Source organism: Cervus elaphus, chromosome 21 (genome assembly GCF_910594005.1).
Source record: "Cervus elaphus chromosome 21, mCerEla1.1, whole genome shotgun sequence".
Lineage (NCBI taxonomy): Eukaryota > Metazoa > Chordata > Mammalia > Artiodactyla > Cervidae > Cervus > Cervus elaphus.
The window spans coordinates 18675960-18688493 of NC_057835.1; the positions used below are offsets into that span (position 1 = coordinate 18675960).

The 12534-nt window shown below is 48.1% G+C and overlaps 1 non-coding gene across 1 annotated transcript; it reads left to right on the forward strand.

Annotated features, from left to right (window-relative positions):
• The first annotated feature begins 328 nt into the window (after positions 1-328).
• Positions 329-401, forward strand: TRNAK-UUU. Its single transcript has one exon. It is a non-coding gene; the product is annotated as a tRNA-Lys (tRNA).
• Positions 402-12534: the final 12133 nt, after the last annotated feature.

Below are 12534 nucleotides of genomic sequence, written 5' to 3' on the forward strand. Positions count from 1 at the left end.
CCCCAGAGCCTATGGAGTGACTATAACTCTGCTGACACTTTGACCTTGACCTCCTGGTCTAGAATTGTCAGAGAATAAATTTTTGTTGCTCTGAGTCATCAAATTTGTGGTCATTTGTTGCCACAGTCCTAGGAAGTGAATACACTCGTCCTGTTGGCTTCATGTAATCATGCAAACTTGGTATTACTTGATCTAGTGATCTCCAGACTTAAGCTCTGGAAAGCCCTCCATGGCCCCTATGATGCAGTTTTCTATTTAGAGCAAATTTTAGTATTCTTTGTGATTTAAATATTCTGCAGCTTAAAAAAAAAAAACTAAATTAGGGAATTCCCTGGTGGTCCAGTGGTTAGGACTCAGCACTTTTACTGCTGTGGGCCTGGGTTCTATCCCTGGTCCGGGAACTAAGATCCTGTAAGCCCCACACTTGCTCAAAAAATAATAACAGTAATTAATTTAAAAAGTCTAATCAACCAACCCTAAATCTTAACCAATTCTAAAAGCTAACACTGAAGATCAGAGACATTAAGTAACTTGCCCAACTTGCCCTGCAAACTAGAGGCAGACTCGTGGTCAGCACCACCGCCTTCTTCCTAACCTCTGCAGGGCTCTTCCTGTTCCTCAAGGAGCCACCAGTACATCAATGTCCTTGGGAGACCGAGAGGAAGGTATCAGCAACACTCCCGTTACAGTGAATGGCAAGGCAAAGATGCCCTTGGCTATCAGCGCCACTGTCCAAGGTTCAACTGTAGGTTCCACTGTGACAAGTGGAAACAAAGAAAGAAAATGGAAAAAGAAAAAGGAGAATTCTAACAGTGGGAGTTCCTGGCCATCCACAGGAGATGTAAGGAAAGCATCCATGGTATCAGCACCTATGAGGATTGAACATTCTTCCTCCATAGACTGTGCAGTCAATTCAGCCTGCAGTCACTTTGGAGTCAGACAAAAGTGAATTCCCACTGTAGCTCTGTCACTTACATCTGAGTGACCTTGATCCAAATTAACTTCTCGGAGCCTCAGGGTCCTCTGAGGAAGTTATCTGCAGGATGGTTGCAGACTTACATGAGGGTTTCAAGAATTAAATGAAACGACACAGCCTAGGGATATAATGCAGATTCTGGAGCCAAGCTAGTAGACCCTTGTCTCTGTGACAGCAGCTGTGGGTTTTGGACAATTAATTACCTCTTTGTGCCTTGGTTTTCTCATCTATAAAATGGGGACGTGCTACCTGCCTCCATAGATCTTTTGTAGGTTAGAATAAGCTAATAGCTATTAAGTACTTAAACAGAGCCTGGCAGAACAGTGCCATATGAGCATTTGTTAAATTAAAACTTAGTATGAAAAGGTACCTATGGAAGGAAGGGCGGTTTCTCACCTTCTCCCAAGAAGGGACTCCTCAGTGACTTAGGATTTGGTAAAAAGACAGTATTCTGATTGCATAAAAGGCATTAATGCCAGTTTTAGCAAGAAGAAAGCTTGTTTTTCTGACAGATGCTCCACTCTGAGAGTCTGGAAGCTTCCTCTCTGCCTGACTCAGCGTGGACAGAGAGAGAGTTTGATGAGAGACGTAAAAGTCTGAGGGTTTGGTGATTGACTGGCAATGAGAATGTGTTCTTTCTGATGATGAATTATCATCCGCCCATCTTTCCAACACCATGGGCATGAGTGGGGAGCATACACACATTTGGCCCCTGGCACAGTACAAATGGTAAGCAATTCTCCCCCAGTGATGCAATTTGGGTGACTCCAGGCCTGGGATCAGGCATTCCTGGACTGACCACAGGGCTTGCTGACTCGGATCTAATATCTATGACACTGGTCTGCAAGCATCTAGCTCATGTCAGCTGATCACTGAGCACTCTCATTCTTCCTAATGAAAATAACAGTATCAATAAATACCAAGTATGTATCCAGCCCTCTGCTGCTAGGCACTGGAACACAGAGATGAGCTCATGGGGAAACGAGATTAACAAATAGAACATTGCAAGTCCCATTATGTGGGCTCACGGGAGAGACATTTCCGCTAACCAGGGAATGAGTGTAGGACAATTACAGGGCCCTTGATCTGTGCTAAACATGACTCCAAGTATTTCCATATATTAACTCATTCCACCGTTACAGCCACTCAATAGGGTAGGTGGTTTGGCTTCAATTTACAGTCAGGGAAAATGAAGAACAAAGAGGTTAAACCACTTGCCTAAAGTCACACAGCTAGTAAGGGTAGAATCAATGTGCATCCAGGTAGGGGGGCTCCAGAACCTGTGCTCTTGGCCTCCCAGACAGGGCTGAGGTGTCCCTGGTCAGTGGCCCATCACATTTCACCTTTGGGTTCTCAATTCCCTCCACATTAGAAAAGACAGTGGGATCTGCCTAGGATGCCAACCCTGGACTCCTGCCAGGAAAGAACCCATCTTACCCTCAGGGCCCTGCTGCTCAAGGTTATTGCTGTGGATGACAAATGTCTCCTGTCATTCAGTAAATAAAGGATTTTGCAGCCAGCCAGCCAGTAGCCACTGCAGCAGCTTTCAACTGGCACACTCGGAGGGGATTCAGGATGGAGAAAAGCAGGATACCGGCCCTAGATGGCCAAGGGGCCCATGAAAGGAATGAGTTCAACAAGCCCAGACTCTTGCATCTTCCCCGTACACAGAAAAAATGCTAAATTCGTTAACTTGAGAGGTCTGGTTTCCTTTAATTAATAGCAATTTTTTGATGTTCCAGTCACCTGTTTTTTATTGCCAAACTCTTCTGGACCCTGGCTCCTCCTTCACCTCTTTGGAGCAGTCCCTCAGAGCGATCTGAGAGGCTGTATATCAGACTTCAGCCTCAGAAAAATCCACTGAATAAAACACAATTCTCCACTTTTAGATTGTGCTTTTTAGCCGACGTTGCTATATATAGGGTGACATTTCAAGGACACAATTTGATGGAGTACACATTTGATAGAATGTGATAGAATGACTCACATTCTAAAAAGATCAGACTGGTTAAGGCCCATTATAATCAGGCCTTGTACCTGACCTCACATCCTATAATCTCCCCAACCCTGGAAATGGGTATTCATGTCTCCATTTCACAAATAAGGAGCACAGAGGATTAGAGAGGCCCAGTGGCCTATTTAATCACACTAGTTGTCGGTCCAGTGGTTAAGAATCTGCCCTCCAATGCAGGGGACGCTGCTGGTTTGACCCCTGGTCGGAGACCTGGGATCCCACGTGCTGCGTGGCAGCTAAGCCTGAGCACCACAAGAGAAGCCCGGCGCCTCAGTGAAGACCGGCGCAACGTAAATAAACAAGTAAATGCACAAGAAGATGAATCACACAACAAACCAGAGAACTCTAAACCTCATGCCTTTTTCATCGTGCCACATCAGCCATCTAACTCCTAGAGAAAAAGCCTGGAACCAGACAATTCAGAGCTTCTGTGGCTTAAAGGGCCAAAAAATTGAGGGTGAGGAATAATAAATAACCATGATGATAGTGGCAGGTAACATTTACTGAGTGCTCAGCATGCCATGCCGAACAATTACCTCATTTAATCTTCTTAACATCACCGTGACATAAGTTCTTTCTTATCCTTGTTTTACACATAAGGAAAATGAAGCTCAGGTGACAGATGATTTGTCCAGTTTGGATGTGGTACAGCAGCAATCAGACCCAGACGAGCCTGAATCCAGAGCCCTTCCTCCCGATTCCTCTTGCCTTTGCAGCCAGCGATGAACCCATCCAGCAGTCCCAGCCATTCGGAGGGACTGGGGGTCCACGGGCACCCCGTGAGTCTCTGAGATTTGGCTTCTTGGGTTGCAGACGTAGGACCAATAAAACCTACCTACCAGGTGGTAGCGAAGAGCTATTGAATCAGGATCCCAGGGGGCCTGGGGGCTATGCCTTGTCGATGTATAAACTCCCCAGGATACTCTAAGAAGCGGTCAAGGTTGGGCTCCACCCGCTGGGCCCACGTAGGTCGTGGGGGCCTCTCACACTTTAACATGATATGGATGTAGCTTCTGGTTCATTGAGTCTGGAGCGGGCCCTGAGATTCTGCATTTCTACCCAGGCCTCCCCTCCCACCTTCCACCCCAAGGCTGGGGAACCACTTTGTCTCCCAAGACTGTAGGTCATGGTAATGAAATGGATTTTGTTTTACGTGCCAGGGAAGTCCCTGCAGACTTTTAAACAGGGGCGTGTTGTGATCTGTTCTACCACATGGGAGGGTCACTCTGGCTGCTGTGTAAAGAACAAAGTCCTGGGTGACGGGAGGGTAGTGGGCTGCCATGGAAGCAGGAGGCCCAGTGTCTGCAGTGGTCCAGAACAACATCAGAAGACTCCTCCACTCTCTTCCAAGCAGGAATGGAGGAAGAAGCAAGCACAGCACCCATGCCTAGCCCAGGAGGCCACCAATGTGTAGGTGTGGATGTTACTGAGCCCGGGGAGGGGGGGAGCAGAGTGCATGCGCTCTAATGGCCCTTCCTGCTTCTTGCCTTGGCTGCCTCTCTAGAGGAAGATGCTTCTTAGGGTGCAGGGTAAAGAGCTTTCTCGCTCGGTTTCTGAAGGGCCCAGTCCCAGAATGACACACCCTCTGGGAAGACCCAATAGGCAGGTTGGAGGGTGGGAGGGATATTTTCCAGAAGGCTGCCTGGACCCAGCCCAGAGTCTGGCACCCTGACCAGTTCAGTTCAGTTCAGTCACTCAGTCATGCCCGACTCTTTGCGACCCCATGGACTGCACCACGCCAGGTCTCCCTGTCCATCACCAACTCCCAGAGCCTACTCAAACTCATGTCCATCGAGGCGGTGATGCCATCCAGCCATCTCATCCTCTGTCATCCCCTTCTCCACCTGCCCCCAATCCCTCCCAGCATCAGGGTCTTTTCCAATGAGTCAACTCTTCGCAGGAGGTGGCCAAAGTACTGGAGTTTCAGCTTCAGCATCAGTCCTTCCAACGAATATTCAGGACTGATTTCCTTTAGGATGGACTGCTTGGCCCTTCCAAAAGGTCCAAGAGTCCCCGAGGCCCCTTCTTTGGGGTGCTCAGATGGAAGTTCAGAGCAAAAGGGTTTTGTTTCCAGAGGAGTGGCCTTGAGGGTTTGATAAAAGACTCACCTCTCCAGGCTGTGCGTTTTCCTCTCTGCCGATGAGTCACGCTGCTCGATAATGACAAACACAGGCAATTAAGATAAAAAGAATGACACAGGTGACGCAGCGGACATGGACACCCATCCGGCAGGTCTCAGAGGCCCCACGGGGGCAGGGGACTCATTCGGAAAAGGGGGATGATTGCACTAAGGGATCCACTGGAGACATTGTTTTTTCTCGTCCTGGTTACAGAACTGCTTCTTTCCATGGCATCTGCCTGAGTCTGGCAGGTCCTGGCCTTATTCACAGGGAAGGGAGGCCATAGTCCAGAATCAAGACAGGATGGATACGGATGTGTGTGACTCTTCCTTTGACTGTGGTAGAAAAGGCAGTGCCCTTCCCCACAGAGAGCTGGTCTAGGCCTTACTTCCCCCCCACCCCAAAATCCACCACCAAAATGAATTTGGACACTGAGATGTTTATGTGTAAAATAAGAAGATTCTGGGACTTATTTTGAAAATTCTGCTCCCCACTCTAAAATCACTAGGAGCCAATAGACGAAATGAGATTGGCAAAATGTTGACAATCGTTCAACTGAGTGAAGGATGCATGGATCCATGAAACCATGCTCTCTACTTTGGGATGCACTGGGTCACGTCTAAGCTGAAGCAACTTGAAGTTAATATGCCTCTTCCATCTCTCGCTTCCTCAGCAGCAGCCACCCCACAGGCTGTATATTCCAGATGGTGTTAATGCCATGTACAAAACTTAAGAGAACTCACCATCTGCTTTGCCCTTTAGCAGAGCGAGAGATGAACTGTGATTGTATTAAGCCACTGTGATCTTTGCAGCTTCTTTTGTTGTCTACCCTGGTCTAGCCCAACACACAGTGTGAAGCCCTTGAGGCCACACTGACTCTTTGCGACCCCAGGGACTGTAGCCTCCTCTGTCCATAGGACAGGCTTCCCTGTCCATGAGATTTCCCAGGCAAGAATACTGGAGTGGGTTGCCATTCTCTTCTCTAGGGGATCTTCCTAGCCCAGGGATTGAACCCAGGTCTTCCACACTGCAGGCAGATTCCTTACCATCTGGGCCACCAGGGAAACCCCATGTTTAGTTCAGTTGGTCAGTCATGTCCAACTCCTTGTAACCCCATGGATTGCAGCACGCCAGGCCTCCCTGCCCATCACCAACTCCCAAAGCTTACTCAAACTCAAGTCCATCGAGTCAGTGATGCCATCCAACCATCTCATCCTCTGTTGTCCCCTTCTCCTCCTGCCTTCAATCTTTCCCAGCATCAGGGTCTTTTCCAATGAGTCAGTTCTTCGCATCAGGTGGCCAAAGTATTGGAGTTTCAGCTTCAGTATCAGTCCTTCCAATGAATATTCAGGACTGATTTCCTTCAAGATTGACCCCATAAAGAATAAATCTATTGCTTTTTCCCAACTCCCTTCCAAGTTATACAAACTTCCTTAGTTTTATTTCTTTTTATTTTCCTGTACCATCTCAAATCCCTCTGCTATGCCAGTGGCCATCTATGAATACCTTTGGTCTTCATGCTGTTCTCTAAGCCAGCACCCAGGATTGATGATGACCCCCACATGGACTGACTTTCAGTAGAATGGGACCACTTACAGGAATATGCACTCAGGTCACATCAGGTGTGTGTGCGAGAGGGAGGTCAGATCTTATTGCTAATACATATGGAGTTTCCAGTGAACCAAAGCCCTCAGCACAGGGACTCCCCTGGTGGCCCAGTGGCTAAGACCATGCTCCCAACGCAGCTGGCCCGGGTTCAGCCCCTGGGCAGGGAACGAGCCCTCACATGTCGCAGTTAAGATCCCACAGGCCGCAATGAAGACCAAAGATCCCACGTGCCACAACTGAGACCCAGGACAGCCAGACAAATAACATAAATAAAAATAAATATTTTTTTTAAAGCCTAAGTATATATCTTTACTTTGCCAACAAAGGTCCGTCTAGTCGAGGCTATGATTTTTCCAGTGGTCATGTATGGATGTGAAAGTTGGACCATAAAGAAAGCTGAGCACCGAAGAACTGATGCTTTTGAGCTGTGGTGTTGAAGAAGACTCTTGAGAGTCTCTTGGACTGCAAGGAGATCCAACCAGTCCATCCTAAAGGAGATCAGTCCTAGGTGTTCATTGGAAGGACTGATGCTGAAGCTGAAACTCCAATACTTTGGCCACCTGATGAGAAGCGCTGACTCATTTGAAAAGACCCTGATGCTGGGAAAGATTGAGGGTGGGAGGAGAAGGGGATGACAGAGGATGAGATGGTTGGATGGCATTACTGACTCAATGGACATGGGTTTGGGTAAACTCCGGGAGTTAGTGATGGACAGGGAGGCCTGGCGTGGTGCAGTCCATGGGGTCGCAAAGAGTCGGACATGAATGAGCAACTGAACTGAACTGAACTGAAGTCTATACCATCATGCCTCTGTGAAACCTATCTTATTGTACACTTTTTGTAAAACTGGCTTTTAATGGAGACCAAGAGGCTTTGCCCCATTTCCTCCTAAGCTGCCATGCCAGCCTCTCGACAGCTGTCACTCAGCAGAAGAGAATAGGACGAACTGGGAGGAAGAGTCAGGAAGTATTGCAGAGAGTCCCCAGTCCTATGTTTCTTACACACAGCAGTCCCAGGTTCCTGGAGGGATTCTGAGAAATGAGTTCAGTGGGAGCTGTAGTTATAGGGACTGTTTTTTCTGAGCTGAAAATCAAGATACACATCAGATCAAAAATGTGATGCCACTCATGTGCAGGGCAGGCTTGGAGACTAATATGGAGGCTGACTTCAGGGAATTTTAGGAATATTGGGGGGTCCTTTGGTTAAGAGGAAAGGACTCTTGGTCACAAGGGTTGCCCAGGCTACCTGGAGAGTACAATTATAATAGATCCTGTCACTCAGAGGCGTCAGAGAAGGGGGTTTCTAAACTGCCATCATAGGGGCTGTAAGAGGGCTGAAGGGGCCACTGGGTAGGGGCCACTGGGTATGACCCACAGGTAGAGAGCAAAGGCATTGGCCTCTGGGGCCAAGTAGGCCTGCATTCAAGTCCTGGGTCGACCCTTATCCACCATGTAAGCCTCAGGCACGTCCCTAAATTTCTCTGAACCACAGTCTCTTTACTGAATTCCATTTGAATGGTGGCACCTATTTAAGGATTGGCATGAGGATTAAAATGTGAAGGTTTATAGAAACCTCTTAAGAGGTGTTGGAGCTGAAAGAACCATTTCTCATTCTTTCTATTCCCACCAGGTACTAGGGTGCTTCTCCCACTAGGTACTAGGTACTTCTCTCTTTAGGTACTAAGATGCTTCTCGACCTTTTGGCTAAGATCAGGTATAGTATGGAGGCTTTCCAGGTGGAGCAGTGGCAAAGAACCCATCTGCCAATGCAGGAGACTCAAGAGGTGCAGGTTCGATCCCTGTGTTGGGAAGATGACCTAGATTTGGACATGGCAACCCACTCCAGAATTCTTGCCTGAAAAATTCCATGGACAGAGCAGCCTGGTGGACCACAGTTCATGGGGTAACAAAGGGTTGGACACAACTGAGCAACTGAGCACACCAGTGGGTACTGGGTACTTCTCTCTCTAAGGACTAAGTTGCTTCTCCCTCTTGGTACTAGGTACTTCTCTCTCTAGATACCAGGTTGATTCTCCTGCTGCTGCTAAGTCGCTTCAGTCCTGTCTGACTCTGTGCGACCCCCTAGATGGCAGCCCACCAGGCTCCTCCGTCCATGGGATTCTCCAGGCGAGAGTCCTGGAGTGGGGTGCCATTGCCTTCTTCAGTTGATTCTCCTACTAGGTACCTATTCCCACTAGATAACAGAAGGAACTGTCTGCGGAAATGAAAATTTTCACTTTATTTAAATGTCACAATCTTTAGCAATGCAGACTGCCTTGCAGCAGTGGTTCACACGGCATACTAGAACACGGATATATCATCCATATCCGTACTCTAAGCAGGGTTTTTTTTAAATCCCAATGCTTGGGCCTACCTGCAGGGAACTCTGATTCAAGTGGTCAGAGCAGCTATCATGCACCACTGGGTTTGGGAACCATAGCCCCAGTGCTTTCTATGTCCCATGAAAGGGCGCTCACCCACAGAGCACTCACGGGTCAAGCAAGGAACTCTCTCCAGCAGACAGCTGAGAAGGTAGTACAGGTAACACGTGCCCTGATCTCAACTTTATCTTGCACAGGAAATGGAAAAAATCTTGTTGAAAAATCCGTTTGCTGATATATGTCTCTTGGAATTCTAAACCTTGCACACCAGCCTGATTGAAGTAGTTTTTTTTTTTTAATTAATTAAGAGACTGGCAAATAAATAAAGGAATTATCTCTGTTCTCTGGCCAAAACTTTTCCTAAAACACCTGCAGGGGAGGGAAGGCAGTTTAAAGCATGAAGACTCAAAGTGCAAGGAACAGTGTCAGAAGCCAGACAGGTCCAGCAGGAGAAAGAGAAGCGAAAATTCGGTATTAACTCTGCTCCATAGACTAATGTGACCCAGTATTCATCAGTCTTTCCCAGCATTCCCAACATGACAACAGAACTGCTCTTCCCATGAGGAAACAGGAGTAAAGCAGTAGAGAGAAGGAAGGTCTGCCTTCAGCACTCTCATGGAAGATGAACATGTTGATGGAATTTTACATGTCTTTGAGCCAAAGCAGGAAGGTTAGGAGCATCTGTGGAATATTCCAGAAATCATACTAGCCCCATAAATCCCAGGGCAAACCCTTATATCCTTTTAATTTTTTATGTGCTCCTTCAGTCTTTATTTAAGCAGCCAACACTTAGATGTCCCAGGCACAAAATGGGTGTTCCAAGTACCTAAAGTAGAAAAAGGAATTGGCTTCCTCTGTTGCATCCCAGGTGGTGCTAGTGGTAAAGAACCTGCCTGCCAATGCAGGAGACAAAAGATGCAGGTTCGATCCTTGGGTCCGAAAGATCCTCTGGGGCAAGGCCCGGCAACCCATTCCAGTATTCTTGCCTGGAGAATCCCATGGACAGAGGAGCCAGACGGGCTGCAGTCCAGTGGGTCTCAAAGAGTCGGACACAACTAAAGTGACTCAGCACGCATGCATGATGCTTAAAAAAAATTCCTCAGACACCATTATATTAAGGGGAAGCAGAGCTGTCCTCTCTTTCAAACAATCGTCTTCAGGCTTCAAACCACCTGAGACCCAGCCTCAGCCCTGTCTGATCCCCACTTTTCTCCCAGTTCACGCCATGACCTGGGCATGTCACTCGACTTCCCTGTACCAAGATTTCTCTCTAATTAAGTTGATGGCAGTTGTTCAACCTGCCTCCCAGGATTGCAGTAAGAATCGAGTTTGCACAAACTCAGGATGGTGACTTATGAGGCTCTGTCTGCACCCATGCAGATGGAGGCTACAGAGAATGGTAGAGGAAGTGAGGAAGTGGGGGTCTGCCCTGCCCTCCACCCCAAAGGGCGGTGATGGGGGAGGAGGAGCGGGTCCTGCTGCTGCTGATGGTGCTAAAGTCACAGACGACCACAGCCAAGACGACGACCCTTGTCATCTCTGAGTACAGCCTCTGTACACGGGCTGAGCAGCAACCAGGTAGAAAAGGGAAAGACAGGGGCAGACAGCAGTTTCTCCTCCCCCGGAAGTCCACCTTGGTTGAGTGCATAATCCTACCCAAGGAAACTCACGTGATTTAATCTTTTTTTGCAATTTCTTTCCACCATTTTCTCTTGGTTTACTTTAAGGATGAGTGTTCCATGGAAGGTGTCAAAAAAAAAATCAGATTAGAATGGGTGGTGTTGACTGCCACTGTTAAGCAAGGATCCACGCAGCAATGTTGAGAGCCCGCCTTTCTGCCCAGGTGCTCAGCAAACCAGTACAGATGGGATCTGACACGTATACCAGGTGCTTCCTCTGGACGCACAGGAAAAGCGGGGTACCCCTCCCTCGGGGATACTCTCCCAAGATGTTGCAGCAATCTTTATGAGCCAGAGAGCAGAGGAGGGAGGAGGGCAACTAATATTTGCTGAGTGCTAACCAGGTAATCCTCCCAATTATCCTCTGCAATAAAAATCATTATCCCCATTTTACAGATGAGACAACTTGAGGTCGTAGAGATAAAGTGACTTGTCCAAGATCACGTGGCTAATAAGCAGAGGAACTGAGCTTGAGAAAAGCCTGGCTCAAAGTGTTGTATGCTAAGTGCTATGGGAAATGAGAAATAAATATTCCAGGGTTAATATGCTCTTTAAGGAACTTTCAGTCCAGTGAGGGAGACAAACAGGTGCAACTGACATAAAATATAAAATGGAATACAATAAGTGGTAACACACAAGTAAATGGACTTTAAGAGCCCAGATGAAGGAACAACGAATACTGACCCCAGATCCAGATGGCATCTGAAGGGGACCATGAAACATGGGAAGAACCACAGCAGGGGGAGAAGAGGGGGTGAAGAAGAGAGGGGCAGGGGGGAGAAAGACTAGCCCCAGTAAAGGCTTGGGGTCTGAGAGCTCCTGCCAGGCTGCCCCGAGTCACAGGGGCAGACACCATGTGACTTTCCTGCTTCCAGTTCCTTTCCTTCCAGGGTAGGATCCAGGCAAGGCTCACCAGGGCCTTCAGAAACGGCACTCCTGCCCAAAACATGGATTGCCATGGTCTTGTCGGGGTTCCCTGGTGACTTGGTTGGTAAAGAATCTGCATGCAATGCAGGGGACCTGGGTTTGATCCCTGGGTTGGGAAGATCCCCTGGAGAAGAGAAAGGCTACCCCCTCCAGTATTCTGGCCTGGAGAATTCCATGGACTGTCCGACTCGCAAAGTGGCTTTCACTTCACTTCACTGTCGGTCTCCCCGATGTCCTGCTCCCTCTTTCAGGCTGCACTCACTCTCGTTGGGGCTCACTCTCCACTCTCACCACCATCCAGCTCTTACTCTGGCAGGCCGCCTCCTAACCAATTTGAGGGCTGGACGTGGTACCCTCACCCTAGGCAGATCAGTCTCCCTTCCGACGGGCTCCTGTCAAGCCTTCGTTCCCATGGCACTAACCCAACTACACGGCACTCATCAGTCTGTCTTTATCTCCCGCGAGGCGGTGCGCCTCATGAGAACAGGGCTCTTATTTAGTTTCCCAGACTATAACACAGCTCCTGGCACATAGAAGATGATAAGCAAATAAAGTAGAATGGCAGGCTGAACCAATGAAACGACAATGAGAAGAGACAAGAAATGAGGAGAGAAAGGAAATGGGGGGCCAGATTTTGAGTTAGAGAAAGGTTTTTATGCGAGGTTAATTTGTTCCACTTTTATCATGTGGCCAGTGGGGAAGGACTGATGGGTTTTGGAGAGAGAAGCAATATATCCTGTGCATCGGGGTATAGCATGACTACAGGGCTGGGGGCAGGGAAAGTCTTTAGGAAGCTTTTGTGATGGCTCAGACAAGAAATGAGAAGGTGG